Source organism: Pholcus phalangioides, unplaced genomic scaffold (genome assembly GCF_987345545.1).
Source record: "Pholcus phalangioides strain wild (caught in Gottingen) unplaced genomic scaffold, Ppha-v1.0 ptg000015l_1, whole genome shotgun sequence".
Lineage (NCBI taxonomy): Eukaryota > Metazoa > Arthropoda > Arachnida > Araneae > Pholcidae > Pholcus > Pholcus phalangioides.
The window spans coordinates 27,030,004-27,056,117 of NW_028301608.1; positions in this window are offsets into that span (position 1 = coordinate 27,030,004).

Consider the following 26,114-nt stretch of genomic DNA (forward strand, 5'->3'; position numbering starts at 1 on the left):
CATCTTTTAAATTGCCTAACGATACTTGGAGTATTCGTAAAAAGTTGCGTGATGAAATTCTCTAAGCACTCGTATTTCAGGAAGTACCTACCTAATGCGAGTCCAACGTAATGATATCCTCAGATGTACATGGGAAATGTGCACGCAATGATATCACTCCGGTTTCGATATATCTTCACGTCTGGACACCAGGCCCCGCTGCCCTGATTCGCAACAAGTTTTTTCTCGGTCTATCTCGAGCAGTTCAAAACGAAAATAGAAACATTGGTATCGTTTGTTTGCTTTTTCAAAGATAAGGCCGCTGATAATGACATGATTGCGCTATGTCTGTACCTACCAAGTGATTCAAGGCACAAAAAACGTATTCACGCCAAAACCTGCGGCCGTGCCTATGATACAGCCTACCCCAATTTTTTTTCAATTGAAACTATACATCGTTATAGTTATTTAATTAAAGAGTGGATGTTTTTAACTTGCCAAAATTGGTAATTATGGGTGAAATATACAGTGAGTGTTATTTTTAATGTTATTAATAAACAGATAAAATCTTGCTTAGCAATGTTGAACAGATGGTACCCTGAAGTTTATTTTCAATCACCTTAATATTTTGTGCGATTTTTTAATCTCTGAACACGTAGAATTTCAGCAGCTCACGGAAAATGATACCAACAACGCGAATTAACTCTTTCTTGATTAACAATTACTGTATTTAGTATTGAAATGGTGCTAAAAGATGTATTCTATAAAATAACAAGAAATGGGGAACGTTAATTAATGGCGTTAAGGGTCAATCATGTCCCCACGCAATCAAATATTTTACCCACCTGCCCACATCTCATACTTATAAATAATTTTCTTTTTTCCTGTGCACCCTCAAATGTTGCTGGTTGTACGATTAGCTGTTTATTTCTGAATTTTCCCTGTTACTGGCACTTACAAGTGGTTTCCATTTGGATGTTGACATTGGTGAATTAAAGCACTATTGGTAAAATTGTTTCCCCTCAGCCACGAATCGCCGCCGCGAATAAAGCTTCGCGAACGTTTCGGATGCACAAGAGGTTGAGCAGAGGTTCAGAGTCCTATCTCTCCTTTTGTGCTTTCGTGCGAATAATTAACGAACTAACTTTTTTTTCCACCAAAAAATCCATATTCGTGAGAATAATATTTTTCGCAAACCGTATTTAAATTTAACAATTCCTTCCCTTTATTATTTATAAATTTTTGAAGTATTTACGAATTTATTAACACTCTTTACTAGTTGGAATCTTCCGGAAAAGATCAGAAAAATAATAATTATTTAATGAATCTCAAAGTACTCCGACTGTCATTATATTCCCAGCAATAAAATGTCTAATGTTTTAGGTGTCATATGGAAGAAACGTATTTTGGTAAGAAAATGGCGAATTGAGATAAAGGAAACAAAAATTCACAAAAAATAGCTTTTTCAATATACCTTATTTTAACGTGCATAAGGAACCCCTTTCTGCCAAACATTGGGCCCAAAAAATAGAGGAAAGCGTTTCTTATGCATAGATAATATCATAGATATTAACGAATCACTCAACTCATCGAAACTCAAATCTTCCATCACCGTGCTGGTCAGTTCAGGGCACTACTACTACTTCACCAAACACCAACTCTGGCCATATCGCTATTTACTGCCATTAGTGAGATGAGTTGGAAGTGAAGGCGCTGTCTATCGGTGGTCGCCTCGCGTTCGTCAGGGAAAATATCTTATCTATATCCACCCTTAGGGTTCGAACCCGGGACCCTGACAACAACCTTCACGATGGTAGACGAGCATCTTACCACCATGCCACTCGGACTCAGGGCACTACTAGGAACACGCTGTTAAATATGAATTAGGAATTTCACACTAATCCTCAAGTTGTATTTGAATTCATTACAGAGAAATTGACCAATTATCATTATTACATCCCATAATGAATGGACCACATTGACCAAAACAGAAAAAAGCAATAAATCGTAAATAAAAATATGTAGTTCTAAAACAACAGAATTTATACATTTCTTTTTCTTTTCCCAAAAATACGACAGAGAAATATATTTTCTCACTCTAAAACCACTTTAATATTTACAGAGTATTCGGACTTACTTTTTCTAGCGGAAACGGGGAAAAAATGTATCAGCACGAATCACATTCCCATGGGAACTAAAAACGCCGCGTCTATCTTTTAGTGAAAGTCACATTCAATTTGCATGAAATCAGTTTACAATTCCAAGAATTCTACCGTAGGGTTTTTTTTTTATTCCTCACTTTTTTTTCTTATACATACATTTTTATTTTCGGAAGCAGCTTAATTTTCTTTCAACAAAGAAATTCTCTCTCACAATTTTTTATTCCGTATGTCTAGAGCTTCCAGGACTTTCTGATCCCGTTTTGTAAGTGAAAAACATTTCATACATTTATGCAGAGATTTTCTGTATAAAACTGTACTTACATTTTAATGCTTCTAGTAATATGTAAAGCTTCTTCGAGAAACGAAAAATGGCATCTTTCGAATCATGAATCAATTTTTTCCCCTCGAGAAAATACCCATAAAAGTATTAGTTATAGCAAAATCGAGTTTTCAAAGAACATAAATTTAATTTTAAGGCATTTTAACACAGATCTTTTGAATCTTTTGATACAGACCTTTATGACGTGTGTTCATTTACTTTGTTATTTTAATGCAGGTGCAAAACCTCCGGCTCGCAACAGATCTTCCATTAGTAAAGTATTAAAAAAAAACAACACGATTAATACATAAGGTTACCATATTTCCTTCATAAAAATATGGTATTTATACGGGATATAGCCAGATACAGCCAAAAAATTGTCGAATTCAAGTGAAGTCGCCAGTTATTTAAAAAAAAATTCCTAAGGCAAATCTACCAATTATAGCCAAAAAATTGTCAAATGCAAATAAAGTTGTCACTTTTAGACGAAAAACTATCAAAAACAAGTTATTTACCAAAAAAGTATGTTTGACAAATATGTGGAATGAATATATATATATATATAGCTACTACTCAACTCTACTACTTGACTGTACATGCACTTCGTACAGATCTTCTACGGAAATTATAACAAATTTTTATATTCCGGAATGTGCGTGTACATGTTGTGATCTTGAAGAGAAGTTAATTTATAATCTTTGTGTAACGCTTTTTGTGTAATTATTTTTGTTGTAGTGCTGCCATCTGCCATCAATTTTTTCTAATTATGAGTGAAGTGTAATGATTGAATAATTGTACCGTTATAGTCCTGTTGTTCTCTGTGGTGAGACTTGGAGACGTGAAAACAATTTCAGCTGACAACCACTATGGTGACGGTAGGGTTTATATATGACTATAGTTTATTATGATAGAGTCATAATTATCATAACATAATTTATAAGTCATTAAAATAAACTTAATTCTCAATTTAAAAAGTTCAATCAAGTCTCGTTGAAAACGAGGGAAAAAACGGGACAAATTTTGTAAAAAGTTAGGACGGACATAATTACGGGAATGTCCTATAAAATGCAGGTCATATGATCACCTTACATACACAAGTTTCTGGCCCACGTACTGAAATACTTGTGCCACCCCGTTTTAATGGAATTGATGTAGATCGGAGAAACCCTTTTTTTTTCCTGCAGCGTGTAGTATATAAGGAGAATCGAAATTCTCAAATTAAATCTAGAGAAACATTTCCGTACCCTGAGATAATATCGGCTCGTACCACTCCCGCTTGAAACAAAGAAGCATTGGTAAACGGCAATGATTTATTGGCATTTTATTTCCCGATGTTTATTACTTTTCTTGTGAGCAATAAAGGCAGATATTCAATGTATGACGTTTTAGTATGAAAAAGAAAAAAGAAATCTTCAATGTCCAAGCTTATTGATAAAAATCTAGAAAAAAAGTAAAAATACGTAGTCGTGTTTTATTGTCTTCAGCATGAGTTTTAGAGGAGAGAAATACAAGTTGTGCTGGGTATAATAACAACAACAAGAACAAAAATCTTTTTGTAGGGCGAAATTCGATGTCTTTCTGGACATTCCCAACTTCGAAGAATATAAAGAACTACAAAAGAACAAAGAATCAGTTTTATTGGCTGGATTTACTTCTATCCATGCGCACGCCCCTCTAAAATACAACAGGATGAGCATGTTTCTTTTGTTGCCTGAAGTTTGAAATTTCTTCGACATATTGGTTTTCATTCAATGTAAAATACTAAAATGCTACCCTCCCCCGTCTTCGTTTCCCTGTTTTATTTTCAGTTTTTCAAACACTTGGAATTGCTTCTTATACTGAAAAGTTCTTTTTTCTTTTTAATACTTCTCATAACTTTGAAAAAAAAACACTTTGTAGATAGATATATGGACAGTAGGATCTACATCTTGTGATGCCAATTTTGATGGCTTTTTTGTCAATATGCAATTGAATTGAAAAATCCAGCTTATTGCAAAAACGAAAAACTTGGTCATTTTTTGATGAGCCTGGTTAGTTGGACCATTTTTTTTAAGCAGACTGATGTTTTTTAAGACTTATTGTCCTAAGCCCGTGTATTCAAGTTGAATGGAAAATTTCAAGTTATTTGCTACTCAAACGACCTACATGTTCTGAGCGTATGCTTGGCCTTAACGTATTTATGTTGTCGAGTTGCACTTGTTTCATGTTCATGCTGCCATCTGGCTTTCATTTTCTGAAGCAAAGATGGGAATGCTTGAATTTTCATGTTTTGTCAGCATCGTGTTGTAGGCCTGCCTGCTCTCTGCGGAGAAACTTTTTCAAATGGGAGACCGAAGCTGGAAAACCGCAGAAAACCAACTTCAGCTAACCACCACAATGCCGTCAACGGGGTTTTAACCTGGACCCTCAGGACGAGAGTCCAGCACGATGCCCACACGACCGCAAAGCGGCCATGAAGCTCGAGCATATTACAATATGGCGGATTTCTTTTCAATTAGCCTATGACACTATACCAACGGTGTGTTTTATAACTTAACATAGAAAAAAATGGCTGCTGAAGAACATTTTTAAATACTAATGTATTTGCATACATATTATACGGTTAGCTAGTCTGGAGTTTGATAATGTTATTATACAGGATGTTTAAAAATAGTTGGACTGGTTTCAGGATTTCTCATAGCTACAATATTAGAGATATGGTGATTGGATTTGATGTTTACAAATAGTTTTCAAATTTTTTTTTAGTTTTCGTGTTCAGCTAAAATCGTCATGTAGCTGGTAAGATGGCGCATCAAATGGTCAGAAAGTGTTTTTACGCTCCTTCTTTTTCTGTGAACAGAGCGTTACAGAACATGTTTATTTTGGAAAAGTGTTTCATGTCACAGTTGGTGAAATGTGGATTTCTTAAGCCGACGGGATTTCCCCCTTTCCCAGGCTATGTCCATGCTATGTCCACAAAGTCAGATTATGAAACGGTGAGATCAGTCTTTGATTCAAGTGAATGATGTTCATCAAATTTTGTTATGGCGTCTGTGCCTCCCTATTTTACTCCTGCTGGGTACAAACAAAAAAGAAAAAATATACTTATGTGTGATATTTTCTATGCACTTGTATAATTCTGTGATCATCATGATCATGTGTTCTGAAGAGGGAGAGAAGAAGGATATGAAATCTTCAAACCTCTACAATCGATTTTAGACATCCTGTATTCAAATCAATTCATTCGCAAGTTTAGACAAACTTGAGTTTTTTCACTCGAACTGGGCTGCAACTTACAATAAGAACGATAGAGAAAAAAATTGAGCCGGCAGTTAATAAAAGAGACCTTATTTAACATTGCCCTAAATCAGGAAAACCTCCCCATATGTAAACATAATTGCCGTGAAAACCTTAGTAGTTCATTAATGTCCCAAGTAAGGTCGTTCTCCCAACTGTGCAGAACGATCACTTAACTAAATATATACATGGTCAGGGCCAGATTAACCCATATGAAGGCCCTAAGCACACAAGTGGTTTTGGTGCCCCCCACTTTACTTTTAACCTTAACGCATGACCCCAGACCTCATGACAATTAGATCTGTTTACAATTTTCACGAATAAGTGTGTAAATTGGTAAGCGATTATTTTTAAGGGGGGGGGGGCGATTCAGAAAGATAATTTTACTCAAGGATCCCACGGCTCGGGAACATCGATTGCCGGGAAGAAGCCTTATGACAATTTGATCTAGTTTTTGGAATCAGTAAGTATGCAAATTAAGTAAAGTAAACAAGGTAGTAAGGTAGGCGGATATTTATGGCTAAATGGGGGAAGGGAGCCTCAGAAAAATTTGTTTTACTAGGAGGTCTATGATACTGTTGAGGCTTACTGTACTTTATGGAAATACAGCAAAATTTCAATCCAAATACTGAGCATTGATACAAGGTCTTGTTCCAATTAACTTAGTTTCAAATACAAATACAACGCCACAACAGGCAAAATGCCCATCGAGGTGGCTGATAAAAAGATGGCCATAAAAATATGGATGTCATATATTTCAAAATAATAGCAACCCAATTAAAAATGCAATTAACACAAATTATAAACAATATATACGCATGATAAAATATTGTACAATGCCCATAAAGAATACTTATAGTTGTCTTATTCTAAGTATGGATAGCTTCTCAATGTACCCCAACATGTTTATCGTATTTCTTTTTAAACGTGTCAATTGTGTTACAATTTACCACCTCCGGGGGTAAGCTATTCCATTTATTAACAACCCTATTAGAGAAAAATTCCCTGCGACACCATAATGCTTTGCTTTCTCTGCTTTTCTGTCACCTTCGGGCCGCAACTAGAAACTAAAATTTACCCTGTTACTTGGGGGAATCTGTATCCATTTTGGTGTCCCCTCCCCACAATTTTTAAGCAAAAAATGGTAACCTCAGTTATCTTCTTGATCCAGAGACTGCGCACCAGACCCTTCCTCCCCCCCCCCCCGCTCAATTATTTGCAGGCCTGGTCAATATTTCTATAAAAAATATTCAACTCTGCAATCTAGTGATCTTAAAGTTTTAGGATTTTCTAACGGATAGTCGATGCTGGGGGGAAAAATTAAATTAAAAAAGTACTACTTGATCATTTTTTGGGGTGTCCCTTTTCTCTTGATGCCCTAACTACGTGCTTATTTTGCTTAATAGTTAATCCAGCCTTGTATATGGTGACTGGTTACTTAAATAACATACTTGATAAGTTTTTTTTTCTATTTGATCAAAGTAATTTTCAATTGATTAATTTAAATGATTGTAATAGTTAGTAATTATGATCTCGGGGAAAGCCTCATGCACCACGGGATGAAAAAAGTTGGAAAAACCTATTTTTTTCCATTTTGAAAAAATTCATTTCTGTTCGTAGTCATAAAAAAACTTATTCCATTCCACTCAGGTTGAAATTTCTGAAAATTTCATTTTGAAAAGTCGTAAAAATCAAGTTTCTTTGTGAACAAATCTTTACTCATTAGATCTTTTAATTCCAAAAAAAATTGCGTAATACAGAAATTTGTAAGAAAATTATTTTAAAAAAAAAACCAAGCAAAGCATTGCGCAAATGCAACGTCAGTAAAGAATGGGTTAATTGTGATTGGTTATTTTCACATGAGATGATTTCCACAGTATAAATCAACGGATTCATAGACAATATAGATATATCAACCAGGAAAAATACCTACACATTTGCTGCACACAAGACAACGTAAAGACACAAAGTCTACACATGAAAAAAGTCCTGTCATATGATTCTACCAGCACACGTAAATGTAATGAAAAATTTTATAGCCCTCAACAATGCACGCACATGATCATTCTTCAATACTCTCACTGAAGCATCACTGAATAAAGGATATGGGGGGAAAAGACGGGAAAAAGCTATCCAAAAAAAACGTTGCAAAAATGCATTGCACAACAACTTATTCTTCATAAGTCATTCTTCCCTTCTATTCACGTCAGAAATTTCCTCATGTCATCATTATTTTTCAAATCTCAGATGTTGAAATAACAATATCTATATTCATGCGTTATTTCGCAGACATCCTTTCAGCGTAAAAATGCGTGTCTTGTCTGTATGCATGGAAAATATGTTGTATAAGACGAGAAAAAAAATTACTTTTTTAACATTTGTTTTTTAAACTTGAAATAAAACTTTTAGATATATCTGCTTCGGCAACCATCGGAGACAAAATTCCCGTTTCACTCGGAATATTAAAGACATTTAATGTTAGAAAAGCGTCAGGTGTATATACTTATCCCTGTTTTTATTATTATTTTCTCTGTCTCTCTTGGCTATTGTTCCTGAGAACCCCTATACAACTCCATTATTTATTCTGTGTTAGTCGTTTCTTTGTTGTATTCTTCTCTCTTGTTTATAACGAGAATTTTCTAACGTCACGTTCCGCTACATAACAAGACTTTTCACTCAGGTTTTCGAAGTAATCTTTTCTGAACTTGGATGGAGGGTTCAACGAAATAACTACTTCACATTCAGGGATTTCCACTGCTATTTTGCTGTGACAAATAACAGGCGACAAGGAAATGATTTGTCAGTTTCGTGAGGTAACGTAGATAAAAGACTCTTCGATCACCGACTGAACGAATTCATGCCGGGTGAAGCAAATAGACGCCAATGGGGAATTTCCAGTCGAAACGACACGAGGGTTTCTAAATGAGGTGGAAAGAGAATATTTCTCCCGTGGAGGATGAACCGTCCGCCTATTAATTGACTTCGAGTTGGTGACAGGTCACTATTATAGAATATTAAATTACATTTTACGAGAACTATATTAAAACCCCCAAGTTTTATCGAATAAAGTCTAATTTGACAAACTTGGTTAATTGAAGCGCATAGACAGGAAAATATCTGTATTCACTAATAACTGACTGGAAATTAATAATAGGTAAGAATTTTCTGAAAAATTACTCAGATTTGAGACATGATAGAAATTTTTGTGAAATTTTTCCCATCCATCAAATGAACGCGACGTGTTTATGGAGTCATAGGTTTCTACAAAGAATGCTTGTGATGATAAATTCAAGAAAAAAATGAATGAAATGCAGAATAAGCAAGAATGTTTACCGTATTATTTGGCCTTTTCACCGCAATGCTTACGTTTAGTTTTGGGAAATTGTGACACTTCCAATGATACCTCTACATCAATTTTCGTTTTAAAACACACAATCTCGATAATGCCAAAAACATTATCGTATAATTTTCAGTCATTTATCTGTTAATTTAATTTTTAGTATTCAGAATTGATTTTTACTGACTGTTCAGCGACATTTATTTTTTTAATAAATATTTGCTTGTAAAGTAGAGGAAGATCATACGTGTATATAATGTAACTATGGACTATGTAAGTTCGACAAAAAGTGTTGTGCTTACACCGATGCATTATAAATCTTTTGAACATTTTTTTTTTTTTAGATTTTGGTTCCTACTATGACGTTTTCGAGCTCCGAAATACAGTACGACCACTCTATAGACTTGCATAAGTCTATATTGAAGATAAAATTACCATTGAACAAAAATCGACCACCCCTCGAAACGTTAAAGGATAGCTGTTGCACCTACATGTATAGATGCGGGGGGTTAGCCAGCACAGTTGGAGGGTACCCATAGCATGAGTAGTAGACACATATTCAGGTAGGTGCAGCCATGAACGAACGCCAGAACTCCGTCACTGGACGAGAGAGATAGAGATATATATATAGGCGATTTTTCTCAGCCCAAAATATCGAGGAGACAGATATTCTCTAGATATTATGCTGAGGTGCACTCGGAAAGAAAATCAATCTTGTCTCCGCCAGAACTCGAACTCAGACCCTCTTGCATACCGAACAAGCGTGCTATCATCTACAGCACTGGAGACACGACCCTGCCTTCCTTATTTCACGCACTGTGGCGTGAGTCGCTGATGTAGAGGCGCACACACATTGGTAGCCTCTTTTAACTTCAGGGCTCTGGGTAGGCATGTGATCTCGATATGCAGGTGGGGCCGAGGAGCTTACGTTGCTTCTTGCGACAGAGCCTGGGTGTCTCGCGGTTTATCCAGTTTCTCCAGTGTGGGGGTGGCAAAGCTTACTTTTGATTTTGCTGACGGGGAGGTCAGAGTTTTGCTTAATATTGGGGAATCAAAAATGGATAAAAATCCGAAGACGTAATACTTGAATGACTCCTGAAACGGGAATGCACCACTTATACAGTACAGAAACCACAGCAAAAATCTGGGGTGTACGCAAGATCGATGTTTAGAGGAAGCATACAAAGTTTCGGAGGCACAAGAGATTTCTTATCGAGAAATTTTGAATTAACCAACTAACCTTCCAAAACATTTTAAATCAACAAAGAATTGTTTATTCCCCCCCCCCCTCGTCCAGACTCCGGAGCCACAACTGTGTAGGTTGCTCTTCCTCTTCGTACAATCATTATTATTATTATTTACTCAGGGAGCTAAGCCCTGACTTAAAGTATTGTGTTCAGGTTTTGATTAGAAACATAGGAGAATGTGAACTTGAGGGGCATTAATCAGAGGGGTTGAACTTTCAGGGGTTTTTAGATGGCTTATAGCAGGAAATGCCTCCGGGGAAAAGTGTGATTTATTACTTAAAATTCAGCAGTGAAATTCTGGAAAAAATTGAATGTTGAGATGAATATACCCTGTGCATTAACCCCTTGGCTGAAAAAAATTGAGAACGAAGTGAATTATATATTTTTTTTTTCTCACGAAAAATTGAAAATTGAAAAACAAATTAACATACGATTTGCCGATTTTAATGCATTTTTTAAATACCAATAATGCAAATAAAATTTTATAATAAAAAAATGAGTCGCAATGGAATATGGCACAGAAAATATTTGAAAATATTTCAACAACCTTTTTTGGGATTTTTTTACCCTTTGAAGGGGAGCACCGGCCCAACAGAATAACTCCTTAACGTCGTATCCATCCAATAATATACTATGGCTATACCCAGGTCATCGTTGATGCCAAAAGTGGAACAACGGGTCATTACGTAGGTGGCCACAACTAAGCGAGCACTCAGTGTTTATTTGATAATAATCTGTAACTAAATTGAAGAAAACCATTTTAATCATGAAAACTTCCATTACGAACCTGATCGTAAATATTCTGGACGCATCCAAGTGACCGAAGTCATAACGAAAGATTTCAAGAACCCGTCATAATACTCTTCAATAATTTTCCACGAGGAAAAACGAAGTCATCCCAGTAATTATACTTGTACAAAAGAGTATTAACATTATTAAAATTTAAAACTTGTTCACCTAGCAGATTGAACTTTCTGTTCACTTTCGAAAATTCTTTAACGGCGAATGAACACATTTTGCCTCAAAATAATTGCTTTTCGGAATCATTACCATTGCTTATTCATTAAATATTTATAGACTTCCATAATTAACAAATGCTGCTCACGATGTTATGAATACCCAGGTCCAAAAGCAATGCTGAGCGAGTAATTTTCACTGTGCTTTAGATTAATTACTTTGAAAAATCATCTTCTGTCCACAAGAGGAGGGAGAAAAGCCGTATTCGAAAATATCTAGAAGAGTTGTAATGTTCTGTAAATGGAGATCTTATGTAGGATTCAACTTTTATGGAAATCGTCTAATGCATATGCAACTCAAAGCCCTCCAATGATTCATATTTTACATGCTTTCTAAAGATTCCTCCAGTCGTCTCGAGTATCATTGAATGCCTCCTCTTAGAGACCTAATATCTCTATCGTAGAAATAATTAATCTTCAACTTAATCACTTATTTGTTGAAAGTCAGACTTTTCAAAGATTTAATGGAAACACGAGACTGAAATCATCTGGTTGAATGCTTGAGAAACCCAGTATTTTATTAGAAACTTGGCAACTGAATATATTCCATGAAGAATGGAAAAGGAATAAAACTTATATGGTTTAATTTAAAATTAAAGTAAAATATGGAAAATGATAACAAAAATATAGGCGGAATCGTAATTGTTTGAGCAATAATAACTGGACAATTTTCGAAAATCCAAACTTTTATGTGATTGTAATAAACGAAATGTCTAAAATTGAAATTTGCAAACACAAATACAAATGTCACAACAGTTGAAATCCCCAACGAGGTTTCTGAAAAATATGGATGTCAAATGTACAATCAAACTTGTTTATACGGGCATCGAATATTGTGTGAAATTTTGTCGTTATAACTGTGGTGCCGTTACCGAGGTTGGTGTTGCCATAATCTGTCAAGTATGAAAAATATAATCAAATGCAATCCGCAATCAAATACTATAAATACATTTGAAAGTTCATTACGATTAGGGTGACCATAATTTACCGAGAATGAAGCGTGAAATTAGGATCATAAATCATGGTAAATCGCCAATTTCTTCGTTACTTTTTTATATATAGCCGTTACACTCATAAAGTGCTACATCAAGTCTGCAGTGAATGAAAATGTATTCATGCAAAAAACTATTTAATATCGTCTTCCCCCCCACTCATGCCAGAAACGTGAATATGCAAATTTTCACTTTTTGGTTATATCATCCGGTTGGATGCCTTTCGCTATCCATTAATTTGCTATCTAAGTTTTGCCAGAAACGTTAATGTTTAATCCCCATTGAAACGCATGTTACAAAGAATTTTAGGAGAATGACGCTCAAAAGGTAACATGCGTAAGGTCAACATTCAAACGTCACTTCCCACGTTTTGGAAATTGACACATTCATGCTTCTGGCAGGAAGTGGGGGGACGATATGTCACAATCATCTGTCAAATGATTGCATTAATTCATAGTGAAATGATTGCATCAATGCATAGTCAAATGATTGGATCAATGTATAATAGTATTATTTCTAAATTACGCGAATCATCTTCGTTTCCGACTTTTGTGAAGGTTAAAATAAACTTCGCTGAAAAAAAAAAAGAAGCGAGAAAAAAAACTGGGCATTTTTTTTATATATTTTTTTTAATAATAAAAAGCGAAATAAAGGGTAAATACAGGAATATCCCGTTTACGGTCATATCAATATGCAAATCAGAGCGTCGGACATGTTATAAATATTTTCTTTCCTCTTTGGTATCAATAGAATAGCAGACAAACATTTTCTTCATATTATTCTGGTCTAAAAAACAAAAACTCTCTTAATAGCTTTAAAAAAAACCTCATGTAGAGAAACGGAAGCAAGAAAATGAAGAGTAGAAAAATGTGTCGTTATATCCAAGGTAGTTGCGTTTTCATCGTTGTTGTATAAGCAAAATACATTATTTTCTGTAGGAATCAGCTGCGACTGCCAATTGTTCACGTTATAGCCGAGTTGTCGTTACAACGCAGGTCGTAATAACAACGTTTAATGCAGTCAGTATAAGAGGCATTTCCAAGGAATAACCGAAATTTAAAAAAAAAAGTATAGCACATTTCCCATAAGAGAAATTATTGCATCTCTTTTTATTGTACAAAAAAGAAATTCACACCTTCACATTCAAATGATAATTCATTGAACATTGAGAGAAGGGTCAAACGCAACTCGCACCACATCTCAGAGAAAAATTATAATTTTAACAAGACATTATATAGTGATGAGATAATCGCTCACTTTCTAAACATTTTTTTTTTACTCTCTGAAATGAATAAAAATAAATAGCAATAGTATGTACCATAGCCGTGAAAAGTGGCAAAAATCAAGAATTATAACTATCAATATCTCAGTGAATTCTCATTAACTTGTTAGGAGATACGAATTATTGGTTCATCGCCCGCTCCCGTCGTTTAATAGACAGAGAGAGGGTACTAATTATATAGTGTTTGAGAATTTTTCTATTCATTGACAGTGTAAAAACTTCTGATTTTTATGTTTCCCTTGATGATAATTTTTCAACTATCACAGGAAAATTTCTTTATTTTTGCCCTGATAATTTTTCATATTTCATTTGAATTGTAAAATGAACCGTTAATTTCCAGTACAGAGTATTTTTTGTGAAATGTAATTTAAAATCTGAATGTACACGTGAACATTTGACTAAATGATTTAATTGGTTGTCGGTATTAAAATTAAAGTTTCTATATTTTTTTCCTACCAATATTTTACCGAAGCGAAATTGTCACAGCAATTTTTTTTTCCTGTTTTTATTAACATTTTTTTCCATAATTTACTTAGTCATAGAAATACCATTTCTTTTGACATTCTTCATGAAATTCTGTATTGGGTTATTTTTCTTCCTTTTGATACCGTTTTGAAATTTGTTCAGAAATCACATAAAAATGTTAATCATGATCATTTCCAAACGTCAAATCACTGTTGCAATTTGGATACTTGAAACTTCACATTTTTTTCTAAAAACAAGAAAGTATTGAATTATTCTCATTCCAGGAAAAACTGGTTACATCTGAATTCGATATAATGTTGATTTTTCTCAAATATTATTTCTCATTCATCGAGAAATAACGAAAAACTCGTAGGTTTTGAATAATGATTTGAAGCTTCCTTGAACGTAGAAGGTAATTGTTTCCTATTTTTTTTTTCAGCTTTTTCTGTAGAGAAGATATTTCTTTTACTTTTCAATGGTGAAGCAATCGGAACTTTTCAAGGCTGGACTATTTCAAATGATCTATGAAATCAAATTTCATGAGAATATAATTTGTCAGTTTGAAATAATCTATATATATTCCCGTGCATTTCATAGTTTCGTGTTATTTTGCCAAATGCACAGTATTGTATTACATAGGAAAAATAGTCATGAAGAAAAATTAATTTTAGTCGTGAAAGAGGTTCCAATACATACGAAGAGAAATATTATTCAAAATAATTTATGTTATTTAAAACCAGCTAAAAAAATGTACAGTATTTCTTTAATTTTTATCTTTTTCCTGCATGTTTTTTTTTATCACTGGATCTACGATATATATTGCAACATTAGATCCATAATTTTTTAAACAAGGGGTTCTTAATGCTTTTCAGTCGCGACCCAAATCCAACAACAAGGTTAGATTTGCGATCCATGGGTGCTGCTTTTTTTTCGAGATCAGTGAAACCAGTGACGCAATAAGTTCATTTATAACATTATTGTAAATGGATTTGTGCGACTCATCTCGAGGAAATGGGTCGGACTCGTAGCTCAAGAGCCTTGTTAGTGGATATGTTTGTACGACTCATCTAGAAAGTAGTCGACTGTAGTTCCTGCAAATGAAGTTTGGGTCATAGCCCCCTCCCCTCAGCTCAAGAAACCCGCCGCTCTAGTGATCGAGTGGTCATAGTGACGAAATCGCATCGCGAAGACCTGGGTTCGAATCCCACTGTGTCGACCTCCAACTAAATCGGTATTAAATTGCGCATAGCCATAGATAGCCCAGAGTTTTGCTCGATTCGAAAGAAATCTCAAGAAAAATGGCTTTAAGGGGATTTGTAGTACCCATCTGGGAATCTCCTCGAATCAAGTTTTCGTTGTGACTCATAGATTAAGAATCCCCATTTTAAACATTCGAACAAAATTGAGACCCGTAATAATATCCAGGGTGTCCGGGTCAAAATTATTGGCTTATACTGACAGAAACACACACAAAAATACGCACAGTTATGAAACTGCCACGCTGTCAATACGGGATCGCTCCGTGTTTTTAAAAAGATCACGCATGTACACTCTCAACAGCTGCCTTGAGAAGCTTTTCAAAGCCGTCAGGTCTCACCGCTAGATAACTGGTGGCCGCTACAACGTAAGCCTCTATGCATGATTTCGCCAGCTGAATTTAAATAAATGACAAGTGTTAAACTGAATGTGGGATGTGAAACTTTCCACATCCATATCAAAAAGCATATCTCTGCAGCTGTGATGTAAGAACGCGGTACCAAAAGAGACCAAAGCGACGAATACTGTTTTGACATCTGCGGAGACATTAATGGTACTCAAGTTTATCTCTATTGAGCCACATACAGTATAATCTTAAAGCGTTCCCCATTTTTAATGCTACTAGATATTATAACTAATCACGGGAGGTTCAAATTAAAAATTCAAATTCCATTTATTCATTATATACAGGGCGAATACAGACGGGGATATGACCAACAGTTGATGCTAGAGGCATACTTCCAATTAGAAAAAGTTTTCAAATGACGTGCAGTACTCAGATATATTATATTATTCATGTTTTAGGGAGTTGTATAGTTATTAAAATAAAAATAATACTTTTTTGTACATTAAATACGGATAACCCATTTTACCCGCATTTAACGCTGTCTTTTCCCAAATTTACTCCCTTTTTCGAATTCGAATATCTCAGTGAATATTGTACTTAGAAAAATGTAATTTTTTGTCGACAGGGAAGCAATTTTTTCTATTTGGGTTTTAGGGCACACGGGACTTTATATATATATTTTTTTTATTTTAATAACCATACAACCCATTGAAACATGAATTGCACATATCAGTACTACACGTTATTTGGAAACGTTTGCTAATTGGTAGTATACCTCTTGGATCAACAGTTCTCCAGTAAAATGCCATACCCCCCCTGTTTCCTATGCTCCCTGTATATATAGGTCATTCTCTCACTATAAGTATTTACTTGTGGGTACCTTTTTGGTCCGGACACCAAGTGATTTTCTCGAGAAAGGCATAGTTTCAAATCTGAAGATTAACATTCGAAGATTATCAAGCGAGGTGGACAGCTCCAGTTACAGGATGGTTCCGTGTTCGAAAAATTCATTGCCAATAATTCACTGCCACAAAATTTTCCAACAGAAATTCACCGGTACGTAATTCACCAAAAAGAAAATTTACCGCAGGGAAAAATCACCGATATGCAATTGAGTGAGTGCATGAGCAGGTGAGTGAGCCAGTGAGCAAATTAGTGAGTAAGTAAGAGAGTGATTGATCAAGTCAGGAAGTTGGTCGTTGAACAGGTCAGCTAATGATTAAGCGAATGAGTAACGGAGTTAGGGACTGAGCAAGTGAGTAAGCAAAGGAGTTGGTGACTGAGCAAGTGAGTGGATAAATGAGTGAGACAGCAGGTGAGTGAGTAAGTAAAGGAGTTGGTGACTGAGCAAGTGAGTGGATAAATGAGCGAGACAGCAGGTGAGCAAATGAAGAGGTGAGTGAACAGATTAATGAATGATCGAGTAAGTGAGCAGGTGATCAAATCAGCGAAAGAATAAGCTGGTTAGCTAATGAGCGAAGGAATGAGCAGCTGAGCAAATGCGCGAGTGAGCAGGTAAGCGAGTGAGTCACTACCACGGTCACTCATTGGACACCCAATTGGTGTGGTGGTAAGATGTTCTTCTTCCACCGTAAGGGTTTCCGTCAGGTCCCTGGTTTGAACCGGGGAGAAATATTAGTAACAAGATATTTCCCCTAACGAGCTTGAGGCGGCCACCGATAGATGGCGCCTTCATTTCCAACCCAAATCGTTAACGGCAGTAAATTGTAGTGCAGTGATATGGCCAGAGTTGGCATGTGTGGAGGTAAAGCAGTCACTCGCAAGCTCATTCACCAACTCATTTCAGGTCATTTTATAAGAAACTGAAACTGGTTGGCCACTTTAAAGAAAGGGAATCAAACAACGTAGCGAAACTCGTAATGATCGACAAAAAATAATAGGTAAAAGCTCACGGGTGAAAATTTTCTCTATATTGGTGGGCAAATAGAAAGGCTGGTGGGCCGTAAACCCCACCAGTGGAGAATTAAAAAGAATCTTGACTCATTTGATTACTAACACGGCCATTCACATGTCTGCTTGTTGGTGAATTGCGTGGCGGTTCAGTTGTTGTCAGTGAATTTTCTGGGAACCGGATTTCTCGTCACATCACGACCATACCGGGAAAAAACTAATATTAGAATTACGTAAGTTAATGGGTAAAGTATTGCAAAATTATTCCTCCCCAAACCTGATATTTATGATGATTTACAAATATTAAAATAGGTTCTGGCAATTACACGAATCACAAAACGTATACTAGGAATTCCTCTCCCAAGCTAAAAACCATTAAAAATAAAATAATGGATGTCCATGTTCCTCCTGTTACCGGTTTCTGATGGTAACTTTCAACAAAGGTTTTGTTTTAGAGAAATTTTTTTTCTTCGTTTATTTATCGATGTGATATCGATCTATTTCGTTAGTAACAAATGGAAACCAATAGTTTTCCCGTTCAGTTTCCTGATCTGTTTCCCTTGTCTTTGTGATTTTCGGTAATTTTCGGTGGAGTCAATGCCAGCACAGCATCACGTCACAAGTTCTCGTTCTGATCCGATCGATTCCCGTAAAAATAACAAAAAAAGTTTGTAAAACGAATGTTCAGTTAAAGATTTTCTTTAAAAAAAGGTTTAACATTAAATAAAACAGAAATATATAGGGACAACTATGAACCTTCTACTTCTTGAATACTTTTTTTTTACATATATATAGTATGATGCATCGATTTTATTTGAACGGCGATCCTATTTCCGATTGATCAACTATGGAAACTCATGTTAGACCGAAATGGGGTAATTTAAGCTGATCTTGCAAGTAATTTCGACCCAGTCGTTACCGGACAATTGCAAAAAAAACTCCATCGAAATAACATTATGGTATGGTCCATGATCTGGAGATACAAATGTAATAACAAAGATTAGACAAGCATTTTTATAAAGCTTTTGTGTAAGATTAAGGAAAGGCATCAATGAGAAAATAAAAGATCAAAGATTGGGAGATCAGAGTAACTTTTTTTTACTCGTCATCAGTAAAGAACCTTATTACTGTTGCGAAAAATATGCCTGTTAATCTTTACTAATTTCGGCTGATGTACAGGTTCGGGAATTTTTTTGCCTCCTGAAGCTGCATTAGGCACAGTTCTATTTACTGTCTTATATAATATATGGGTACACGATTATAGTTTTCAATTTTAACAATGTACAGAATAATGAAAAAGTTACTAGGCCACATTTTAATGGCGTTCGTTAATCTTAGAAGCACAGTTCCAATTAGAAAAAGTATCTAACTAGCATTTATATAGACCTCAGATACGTCCTCTGTGTTGCAAGAAGTTGTATACTTATTAAAATACAAAAATTCATTTATACGGATACCCTGTCCCGAAAAACCCAAAGAAAGTGATCCGTCTCTCCTGAGGTCAAAAAGAAAAATTCCACGTTTCTAAGTGCAATATTCAATGAGATATTTCATTTCAAAAATTGGAAGAAAACAGCAAAAAATAAGGGAGAGAAGCTTTGTCCGTTATTTTTTGCTTTTTTCTCTAATTTTCGAATTTAAATATCTAAGTGAATATTGCCGTTTGAAACGTGCGATTTATTTTGTTTGCCTTAAAGAGATTAGGCAACAACTTTCTGATTGGGTTTTTGAGGACAGGGTGTGTATAAAAAGTTCATCTCATTTTAATAACTATACAACACCTCTTGCAACATGAATGACGTATTTAAGATCTGCACCTTATTTGGATACTTTTTCCTAACTGGAAATATACTTCTACGATCAACGGTTCGTCAGTAAAATGTGGCACAGAGACATTTAAATGCAAATACAAGGCCACAAAAGGCAAAATGCCTAACGAGGAAGATATTTGCAAGTAGGGAAGGTATTGATTCGAACACTGGACCCATAGTGGGCCATTACACTACCAATAGTACCGTTGGGCAAATCTACAACTCTTGATACATATACGGTATACTGGGTGTAAAGTGATATCCTTATCTTTATCTTTCAACCTATTTATCCTAGCTTTATATTTTCAACCGATAGCGATGGTGCGATAAAAACCACATTTTTACTAGAAAAATTATACAAATACGCCCTTATTTTAGATACGTCATTTCTTCTACTACGAACCTTATTTGTAAAATTACAAATAAGGTTAAGGTATAATAAATAAGGTTTTGTATAATAAACCTTATACAAAATTCAATTTCTCATATTACACCCCCTCCCTATTGTTCTCTACCTGGCAAATTACAAAATCACAATATAATCCGAAATATTTGAATTCAAAATCACTGAAAACGAAGAAAAGAACAGCATATGCAAAGGGATAAAACCGAATAAAAATTCGAAACATCAATTTGCAATTGCAGTTTGTTGAAACTTTTCTTTTCTGATTCTGAGATGTCACCTTAACTTTTAATGACTAATATCTCTGTAGATATTTTTTTTTTTAATAACGTGATGCTCACGTATTCCCAAGGTATCAGCATGATCCATCCAGGGAATTTGTTAGTGTTAGTAAACATCCATGCCCGAACCGGGATTCGAACCCAGACCTGCACAGTGAAAAAGCTAGCTCCCTAACCACTCGACTGCCAGGCGGCATGTGTGCACTTAAAAACACTGATTGTTTTTCTTGGGCTCAGTAGAGCCAGTGTTGTTAAGGGTTAAATCCTTCCGTTAGAGAAAAAGAGAAAGGCTGTGATCACAAGGCAAAACAAATTAAACAGACTCAAATATGACTATAAGTTCAAAGCGCTAAAAGTGTTTTTAATATATGTTTTCAACAATCAGAAGTTAACATGCATAACAGACATTCCCATTTGACTGTGGTGAGACCATGTAGAATAATGTGAAGAGGCCGTTATCCTCGCCTCGTCACCACGAGAGACTGGTTCTTCACCAGAAAACCTTCCTTCGGGAAAGACGAATTTTGACCTAGACTCCGAGAAAAAGTGGCGACGGTACGAGCTGCTTTATCGCACACCAACTCCGGTCATATATATATCGTCATACGGCAATTTCCAACAAATGGAGTTGGGTGAGAAATGAAGGCTCCATCCATTAATGGCCGCCCCAGGCTCGGTAGGTAAAGAACTTTCAACAAATGTTCTATTACCAGATTCGAACCCATGGACCATGATGGCAACTTTCATAGTGGCAGACGAGCATCGTACCACTGCGCCACTCGAGCACTGCTGTACGAGCTGGTCCCTTGGCGAGGATAGTGGTCTTTTCTCAACAACAGTGAAACACGAAGTTGCGTTACAGGAGAGAAATACGTATAAAAACTTATATTTTGTACCTCAGAACCTATACGGGCTCTAGTAAAATCAAGAGGACACAGGACTCTCTTGAGTACTTTCCTGCAAGACAAATGTAGTGAGTAATTTGCAAATCAATTAAAAACATTAGTTTGATGTTACTGTTTAAAAATCGTGAAAGACACAAGAAAGTATTTCGAGCATAGAGGACGCGCAAAGAAAAACGATCACAAAAGTATACGAAAGCAAAGCATAAGCGATAAACATGAAGCCATGCGGCTCGAAGTTTCTTTAAACTTGGGAAATTTGAATTTCTTTTCACAATAACTTCCATCTATCTCGATTTCTATTGCTCGTAGAGCATGGAGTGAAGTATCGAAATGTTCAGAAAGATCTGTAAAATTATTTAAAATGATAAAAAATCATCGGTTTTTTATGGTTCTTTCAACAGCCCTTAGTCCATAATGACACTGACATTAATCTAAAATGGGCTCGTTGTTTGAAAGCCTTTTGTAACTGAAAGTATCACCGAAGGTTCAAAAGATAAAGGGTGTATGAGGATATCACTTAAAACCTTGTAATACAGCACGAAAATAAAAACTACTTGGCCAGAAGAGAGAAGTTTTGTTTCTTTTCTCCTAACCCGATCTATATTAACGCTATTATAAAAACAATCTACAGTAGATACCGCTTATAAAGTTTTTTCAGAAAAAATTTCAGAAAAGAGCGTTGTAACCGACAAAACGCTTCAATCGACAAATTTCAATTGGAGTTGAGATCACAAAAATTAGTCTTACTAAGCGGGAACATTATAAGAACGATCGACTGTTTTGAGATTATATCACTCTCATCGAGAAACGATGGGGATTACTGTTAGTAAATTGTATTTTACTTCGAATTTTCGGGCATGCTTAGATGTAACTGGCTCCAGTGGCATAATCGATAAAAATTCGTTCATTTTTTTTAACAGTAATAGAATGTCGTTGCAAAACAAAGAAGAGAAATAAAATTAGTATCTGACATTTATAGGTCTGAAAGCATTACGTGATTTATACTTAGCGATGCATTGTAGAAAACAGCCCACACACAAGCAGTAATTTAATTTTTCTGAAATTTCAGCAGCATTGCTGGTTTATAATGGAGCCATCGCATAAGTTTAGTCCAAAATTCTTACTTTTATGTACAGGGAATTTATAAATTCAATAGAACATTAAGAGATGATAAAACACACCTAAACAAGCATTTTTGGTCATAGAATGTGCAGTCGAGTCGTAAAGGTTGTAGAGGATTTTTTTAATGAGTGCACAACAGCACTGCACCAAAAACAAATATATTTTTCCGACGAATTTGCCACGATATGTGCTATCACTCATTCCAGAGTGCAAGGAGGCTGTGATGGGGTAGGTAACATTTACCCCAAGTCATTCCACTGATTGTCACAGCAAGGATCCAGAGAGGGGTGATGGGAGTGATCACTTTCCACCCGAGAGCCTCAAAAACACCCTCTACCATGTTTGCTATTGCGATCCGACCACACATTCTATGACCAAAAAAATGCTTGTTTAGGTGTTTTATATTACCTCTCAAAGTTTCTCTCATGAATTTAGAGTAATCCTGTATGCAGAAAACGGGGCACAAAGTTTGCAACCATTTCTCTGATATTTGCCACTTAATATTGAAAACTCTCATTATAATGATGATAATTATGTCAGTAGCAAATAATTAATCATTGTTATTAAATTTATTTTTCGACTTTCGGTCGAATGAAATAAATATTTTGTGATTTATTTACCCTTAAACTCTTATCAAACACACACACACACACGTTGCGTTCAATACGAGCATCACATTAAAATGTCAAACAAACAATTCCAGAAGTGTTGAAAGTGTTCGCCTGAGTGGCGCAGTGGTAAAATGCTCGTCTTCCACCGTGAAGGTTTCCGTCAGGTCCCAGGTTCGAACCAGGGAGAAATATAAGTAACGAGATATTTTCCCCAATATAAGTTTTGTATATTTCCCCCCCCCCACCCCCCATAAGAACTTGCGGCGACCACCAATAGATTGCGCCTTTATCTTCCACCCAACTCCACTGATTGGAAATTGCCGCGCGGCGATGTATGACCGAAGTTACGGCCGTATTCACCAGCGCAGTTTAAACTACAATCGTAGGTTACACGATTAGCGATCGACGCGGCTTGGTTAAAGTCCTCAATTTAACCAGTTTGCAGTTTAAACTGTGTTGGTGAATACGGCTGTCAGTGTGGAAAACTAGCAATAAAATTGTAATATATATAAGCGTTCAACTCATTTGTGCAAAAAAAACAATAGCCATTTAGTTAAGTTATAAATTCTTCTAATTGCTTATTTGTTATGACTTCGTGATGATTAAACCTGAGATTCAAAGCTTTTATTACATACTACCTTTCTTTTTAACACAATCCTATTAATATTAAAATATTCGCATAAATTAATTCAGCTCGTAGAATTTTGTAATGTCAATGAATGAAGTCGAATCTTCCCACCAAATCACTTCACCAGCTGATTTTCAATGAATACGGTTTATTCTTCTTCAAAGAAGGAGCTTAAAATAAGTAAATAGAGATTGGCACTATCCACTTGCCCTTTGATTCAACAAGTTACCCCGTCAACTTTCGTAAATTAATACATACTTTGAGAAAATTCCTTCAAAGCTACTCTTTAGGCTAAAGTTCGGGTAGGGTACACTATGTCACGTGAAAGCCATCTCTTAATTTCCGCGATCAGAGAACATGAAAATACGAAGACCTTTTTCGGGAAAAGATCATGTTATTTAAGAAAGTATTTCACCTGAAGGTTAAATATGCCGATATCCGAGAATAAAATCTTTTCCAAGAAGAGAGGAAATTATATAACGGCCATTTCTGGAGAGAAAGAGTACTTTGACATAACATCCATTAAAATCACATTCATCATCTTCTATGTTGTTAAATGGATCGAAAATTACCTTACTATATTATAACTGCTCTTTAGAGACATTTAATAACGTTTAACGTGCTGTCAAATTGTATAGCGTGAGATGATAGAATATGTGCTCGTACTATGTAATGTCAGATATTATTTAGTTGACTTATATGTACAGAGAAATATATCATCTGTCAACTATGGAAATGATTATTTTTCAACGATGAAACTAGATTTGGCTGGATCTATGGAATTTTCCATGAAAATCCAAAGAACTGAAGGAAAACGTTTTATTTACCACTTCACGTACAAGCTTTTAGCAACAAATTTGGATTATCTCTATTTGACGAATCGGTGATAAATGTGGTAATCTCTCTGGTAACCATCCTAAACTAACCACACGTTAGAAAAAGGAAGGGAAAAGGAAAAATATACACATATATATATATATATATATATATATATATATATATATATATATATATATATATATATATATAAGGAAAAGGAGTCTGTTTTTTAGATGAAGTACCTTTACCTTACTCTTTTTTTAAGTGTTTTCACTCTCACTCTACGTATTATCTGTCGTTCTTGCATAGAGTATTACATTACGTTATACATTATAGCAGAAAGATACATTATACGTATGGAAAGAAAAATCAACTTCAGTTGATAAGATTAATATAAAGCTTCACAATGGTGAGTAGAGAGGAAAAAAAACAGAGAACCCCTATTTTTTTGTGTGTGTGGTGAATTTACTCCACTAGTGTTTGGATGAAATATTATTATCCGTGATCGTAAAGGGGACCTATTGTTAAAACACAATAAGGCCATAATTATCGGACCTAATATGGAGAAGGCCGAACTCTAAATCGGACCTTACTGGTTTTTGAGATAAAATTGAAATAAATAAAGCAGTAAATGGGGTGAAATATAATTCCCATTAATGTACGATTATCGTAAAAAAAAATATTTGCTTTAAAAACATCCGTAAATTTATACGATTTTTTTTTTTTTGCCGTTTTATACAAAATATAAAGTTACATGAAGTACTATGATGAAGTACTTACACTTCACACAACACTTAGAAGATTATTATACATTCAGTATTCGTTTTACATCCATTCAGCACGCTTGAAGGCTTCAGAAAGCACCGGAGCCATCCTAACAGCACCTTGGACACCCGAGCAAAGTTATTTTCTATGACCTAAGTACCCACACGTAGGTGTACTAGCCTACAAATTTAAGTAATTACTCTTAGAAATCATAGTATCAAATTTCATAATCACTACCTTCCCCCTCCCCCGGACCCGTGACCGGGCCGTAATCCATACAATTAAGATCACAATGGCCATCGTCGTGGTGCTCACGAAAAACTGGTTTGAGCCTATCCAAACCAGATTCATTACAACTGTTTGAGCATGAGAAAAATTAGTCTCGTGATTGCTCCCAACGAATACCGAAAATAGCAATACGTCATCAGGGCCGAGGTTCATGATAAGGCACCTAGGAAAGAGGACGAACTCACTATCCACCATCTTTGAACAAAAAACTGGTTTTGACACTCTAAGAAACGGCTATTCGGAGAAAAAAACAAGATAAGAAACAGTGATTGGCTACAGCGACAACACTGGCGTTACATTTGGCGTGTTCAAACATGGCGGATGAGTCAGCCTAGAGTTTCAAGGATTTCTAGCTCTTGGCAAAGTTCAAGACTCGGATTTTGTTTCATTTGGATTGTATTTGTTGACGTTTTTTCTATATTTTTCTACTAAACATGGTATTGTAGTGTAGGATTCTAGAATAGTTCACCAATTACTGCTGGAGGATTATACAAGATTGCAAGATTCTCGATTTCATCGACACCTATTGCTGAACGAACTAGATTATGGAAGAGATTATGAATAGATTATGGAACTATAACTACATCGATAACTAAGAGAGAGAGTGTTCCTTCATTTCCAGAAGCACAAATTTTTTTTTGTGAACACTTCGATATCTCCCTAAGGAGATGGTAAGTAGGATGTATCTGGTGTTTCAGGTACAGTTCAGGGTAAAATAACAATGTCTGTTTCATGACTGGCCGGACTCGGTACCAGCTGACGTCATTGCTCTGACAGAATCGAAGGCTCCCGCTTTGCAACCACCTTGCTAATTACGGTATAAGGCTTGAAATTATTATTTTGAATGCTAATATCAAAAACATTGTGACTGTCCAACTATTTCTTGGCTTTA